This window comes from Nicrophorus vespilloides, unplaced genomic scaffold (assembly GCF_001412225.1).
Source record: "Nicrophorus vespilloides isolate i.1.1-1 unplaced genomic scaffold, Nicve_v1.0, whole genome shotgun sequence".
NCBI classification, from domain to species: Eukaryota; Metazoa; Arthropoda; class Insecta; order Coleoptera; family Silphidae; genus Nicrophorus; species Nicrophorus vespilloides.
Window position 1 is genome coordinate 55,396 of NW_017100100.1, and position 6,000 is coordinate 61,395.

The following is a 6,000-nucleotide window of genomic DNA, read 5'->3' on the forward strand; positions in this document are numbered from 1 at the left end:
TCAATTAGTGTTTACACTTTTTTTAAATTTATCTGTTAATTAATTAATTGCTTAATAATTTTAAATTTACTTTTTATTAAGCCAAATATTCGATTTGACAATTATTACATTTTAAGAATTGATTTGAATCTGTATAGATCATGATGTTATTCAGTTTTGATACAATTATTATTAGAATAGTTTTTAATTAAGTATACATAATATAGGACTTATTAAGTATGTGTAGGTATATTCGAAGAATAAGCTTGTAAAGCAATTATTTCAAGCGAGTATAAATTATTTTTAGGTACATACAATTGATTTTTGAGTGAATTTTCATTTTCCGTTGGTTGAAAATCTGAAATGAAAGGAATGTGTTTGTGAAACAGTGGAAAAGTGTGTGTGTGCTTAAAAAAAGAATGAGAATAATATAAGAAAGTTGGGACGCCCTTTGATGTGAGGACGAAGGAGGGCCTCGAAGAAAGATCGGTCTTTGTGACTCCGGCACGTCACCTGCTTGGGACGGGATTAGATTAATTAAATTTTCCTTACAAAGACTTCGGCGGCTTCTTCTCCACCAAAATGCGTAATTGCGGGGCGGACTTGCAATTACGCGTGTCCTGGATGTTGCGTCTCCCGCAGAAAGCTCTATCTGTGTCGGTCTACACTGTCGATAGACTTAATTCAAATATAAGCAATTACTTAACAACTTAGAAAAGTTAATCAAAACGTTAATTGTAAATTCAAATTGATGAACATTGTAAAAAAATTGATATATTTTGTTAATTTGAGAAGTTATATAAATTAAGTAAGGAATATGAATCGGAGCGTCGGAAATTTCTGGTTGCGATATGATCTCCTGCATTTCCATAATCATTACCTGTATATGTGTCCCACACTGGTTCAGCAACAACAGCCTTCGCTCGCTGCTCGTTGAATTTTTCTTTCCTTCCTTTCCATCCTGCATGCATATTCAATTCGTTGCATCCCCGAGACCGGAACTGTGGACACTTTGGTGTCGAACGCGCCGAGGCATTCCTATTAATGAAGAAAGCGGAGTATAGCGATTTAATTATGAAATGAATAATTTATATAATTCTTATGTGTGTGTGTGTATTTGCGGAGAGGACTTTGCGGTCGTTGTCTTTATACCGGAAGTGGTGTCGCTTTGACGGCCAACACTCGAACTAATGAGCCCGCGGAGATCCATATATTAAGATATACCGGCAAAGTGTAACGTTCCGGGACATCTCTCACCATCCTTCCACGGGAATTAGAAAATACAACTTTCAACTGCAATTATCCCACGTACTCGCCATAAAAAATCAATTATAGGAGCGAACGTTGCGATGCGGACGCGCGAGTCCTCCCATAAATTCGGTCCCGAAATTTAATTTTTACCTGAAAATCCGACGCACCTGCATATACATCAACGCTTCGCTCTATTTGGTGTACGTATATGTACGTGTGTATCCAGTTGATATTGTAATTTTATTTTTCACGTAAATATGCAGGCGTTGGAAAAATCCAATGTATTTTGTAATTTCCTCGGGGAGAGAGAGCGCCGCTTCCGAAGAATTCGCCTAGGTGTCACTAGGTGTAGCCTTCGTAATCAGGCCCAGAAAAGAATCACGCAACACCCTCAGGTGGCCGCAGCAACGAATCTGGCGATCCCCGAAATCATTTATTTAAATAATCAAGTCTTCCATTGCATTAATATGGATAATTGAATTCCGTCTCAAAAGCGACGTGATTAAATTTAAATTATTTATTAGGTAAAGGAGAGAGAGTTGGAAGCTGGAAATACCAGAGGGATGAAGAGAGCGAGTGTATGTGTGACTGGTATACGCAACGGAAAAGATAGGGTGCGTATTAAGGGATTTGCAAGAATGCAACCCTCATACCCTACGGGATTAAGGGCAAGATTGCGGGTGTGTGTGTCACTTAGCCTATTCCCTTTAGAGTCCTGGATGGGAAGGGAGACGCGGGCAGAGAAGTAGGACGAAAATTAAAACGATATTTGGGGCGGTAATTGCGGACCAGCATTTCTTGGCCACTGTAACAATCACAGGATAATAACAATGATTACGGTCGAAATAAAAATGAACCATTTTGTACCATGTTATTAGGGGTTGGAACCCTCTATGCCCTGAGACATTATCACATGTACACACACTCAACTCTATTCGATAGAAAGAGAGAGAAAAAAAAGATCGTCCTGGTCAACGTTAGAACTATTAATCATTTTGTCAGGAGTTAATTGCTTAAGAGGAAAAAGAACTTAGATTTGTGGCCAACTCAAAACGTGGAATTAACTTTCATAATTTTAGGGCACTTTAAACTGCGCACACTTATATAATAAAAAGAACAGGGAACAGGAATGATCGGCACATAAATCAAAAATTCCTTGAGACGTGGAAATGTGGAAACGAACACAACAGCAGCACGAAACGAAGAGGTACAACAACAACAACAAAAAAAATCATAATGATTGCGGATGAGAGGAGGACGAGTGGTGTATCATAAGTAATGTCACAATTCGTGACTTCGTTTTTAATGATAGGTCCCTTCTCCGGCGCATAAGCTCTATAATAACAGGGTCGCAAATATCCTTTTAAAAAAGATTATTAAACTATCTGTCCGTTTATTTTCTTTCCCTTTCAAAGACAATTGGTGCTATGGTTTAAATACATAATAAACTAACCTCCTGCATCCAAAAAGGAAAAATACAAAATACAATTACACTATTATTCTTTTCTAAAGTTTAGAATCAACTATATTTTTTTTAATAACATACATTTTATTTTACTCATCTCCTTAAATATATTTAAATTTATGTAAATTATGTGAATTAATAATTTATAATCAAAATTAAAAACTATCTAGAAGACAGAAATATATTCATGTATTTTTATAATAAAATTTATTAGTTCGTTTTTCAAATTTCGGAATCAAATAAAATATGATTTTTTTTACTAAAATTTTTAATATGGAATTTCTGTAATATTTGATTTGATATTTGCTTCACATTTCGTATAATGAATATTTCTATTTTATTGACTCAATAAGAAATATACAAATGTTTGAAACATAATTATACTTAAGAATAAATTATCATTAGGATAAACATTTTTTTTACTACAATTTTCAGTAATGAATTTCTCTTTTATTGTTTCAATAAATAAATAAGTTTAAAAAATATGAATATATACGTTTGAAACTTAATTATATTTAAGAATATATCATCATCAGGATAGACATTTTAGAAAGAAAATCTATGGGTTTCGGAGAAATTCAGTGGAGGAGAGTGGAGAAACATTGGAATGCTCGGAGCATAAATCGCGATCAGCAGTTAATTGTCGAGGTCGAACGAAACCGTCAGAAAGGAAAAAGACAAATTAACAAATGTTATAATAAATGATTGGAGCGACGTGAGAATATACAATTTTTCCTTCCATATAAAAGTAACGATAATGAAATGGAATGAAGAAGAAAAAAAAATATGTAGTGTGGTGTGTGTGTGTATCCGAAGAGCGCTCATTGTCTGAAGATGATAAATTAAAAATAGATTAATGGAGATAAGTGTGCGAGATCTCCGCGAGCGCACATTGACCCGACCTGGGGACAAAATATAGACCTTTTACGTTATATAATTGCGAGAGAATAAATTTATGAAAAAGAACAACACTTGTGGATTGCCTAAGCTTCGAAAGAAAATAAAAAGAAGGAGTCCAAGAGGAGAAGAAAAAAAAAATATAAATCATGTCATTAATAATTGTCGGTTTGTAGGTGGAATACGTTAAAAATCCATCTCGGCTTTTACTTTTTAGCAGGTCACCGAAGAAGTGAGTGTTTGCGTTCGCGGTGTCTAAAAGAAGAAAAAGGAATGGAAGAGAGAGAGAGAAAATGAATATATATATATGTATAAAATGTAAAGGAGGAAGATGAGAACGAAGGAAGGCGAAGGCGGTTAATAGAAATGGCATAAGGCTTTGGAGGAGCCGTGTCATTATTACATTATCTGAGGTATAAAGCGACGGGATGCCCGTTTATTCACTGTCTTACATCTCTATGATATACACAGCATACAGCATCGCATGGCGTCGCATAAATTGAGACTCATTGCTTTCTCCCCTTATTATTAAAAGCGGAGCCGAAGTGGAAGAACTATAACCACTAAATGAAAATACGCCCGCAACATTAAATCCTAATCAGGAAGAGATGATGAAGAAGGAGACTGCAAGTAAAAACAAAGTGTAATAATACTAATAATAAAGAGAAGGAAATGCAGAATGGAACCTTCGGAAAAGATCGAGGATGAGTATGAGGATGATCGCGATGCAGCCAGCGTGCAATCATCGCCGTCGTCCTGCGGAGTCGAAAACTGGCTGCCCTCTAGTTAATTGACGCCCACCGTTTAAAGGCCCCCGTGAGAGACAATTTTATACACTCGTGTTTTGTCCTTTAATTAGCTACACTCTAATTATAACTTGAAATTACCAATGAAAAAGTGATCGTGTTTACGAATATCGTCTACAGGTACACTCATAAAAAATCCTGTGTTAACATTCTTTCACGCAAACGGCTCTGGCGTGCAGTAGCCCATATGAAGCGTGCACTGCGGCGGCGGCGACGACCCTACCTTCTGGGCCACTTCGGGTCCTTACCGGTACCCAATTTCATATATATATATATATATATATATTTATATATATACAACATATAAGTGTATATAATATAAACCCGAAACGCTTTACAATCCGCAGATCAAATATTAACGGGTCCTTGCACCGATCCCCACCAGTCCAACCATCCATCTCTTCCTCGTCTCCACTTTGCCATCATAGTCTTTTCTTTCGAAATAGAGACAACTTTCTAGCAGAAGACCTCCGAAATGGTGGATCATCGATCGGACAGGAAGCGTTGCGAGATTGGAAAGTCGAACAATGCGTTTGGAAAAGAGGAAGCACTAAACAATATTCATCCGTCTGCTCTCGCGAATTAAGTAACTGCAATCGCAACAGAAGGCCGATAGCAGAAAAAAAAGATTTCGTTCGTTTCAACAAACATTATCACCAAATTATTGTTATTTCTCAATCATAAATTGATAAGATGCATTGTCGCAGTGATCCATTCCAATTTCCATGCGGAGAGTGACCATGCACGCAATGCAATGCAATGCAATTCACTCGAATCGATTAATTTTAATAGCGGAATCAAATCGAGTGTTTCTCACGAGGACTGCGACAATGCCTTGAACCAAATCTGCGCAATCGGTTTGACTCCAAATCGTTTTAAAGAAGAAAAAAAAAAGGAAAAGGCGAAACGAAAATACACAGTTTACTGCTCCTTGTGATCATCGGCGCACCGGCCTTTCGATTCTCTTGGTCATGACCTGATATTCGGTTACAGATTTTACGTTCCATCTAAGCTAAAGCATGTGCTATCTGGCAAGGCTCATCTTTATAATAAATCATCTCGATTCGCTCATTGTTTGTTTCGATGCCTTCAAGCATCAACTTCTACAATTTTCTCTAAAAAAAATTTACAAAAATCTGATCTAATATCTTCACTAACTTTTGTCTTCGTATTTTTTTATTTCCGGAATTTATCAAAATATTTATTTAATATTAACCGAAAAACGTATAACAATAAAAAAAATATAATTATTATAATATTTTAAGTGTGTGTAATTTAGAAATTAGCTTTTATGTATTTGTAAATATTCATTAGGTATTTAAGTTGTGTGTGGACAGTAGCGTTTCATGATGGCATGAAGTGATGGGATTCATGACTTGAGTAGGTGAAGTATAAAAGCGTATATGATTTATTTATTTTTGCAGGCTGAACTTCAAGTAAGGATAATTATAATAAAACGTGAAATAAATTAATGAAGTTCGAGACGAGGAGGCGCAACCTTGATGGGTCGTGAAGAAAAAGAGTTATGAGGGAGAGAGAGAGAGAGAGATTGAAAAGTAGAAACGGTTTAATTGTGAAAACGCTTAGCATATTTCGCGTAAT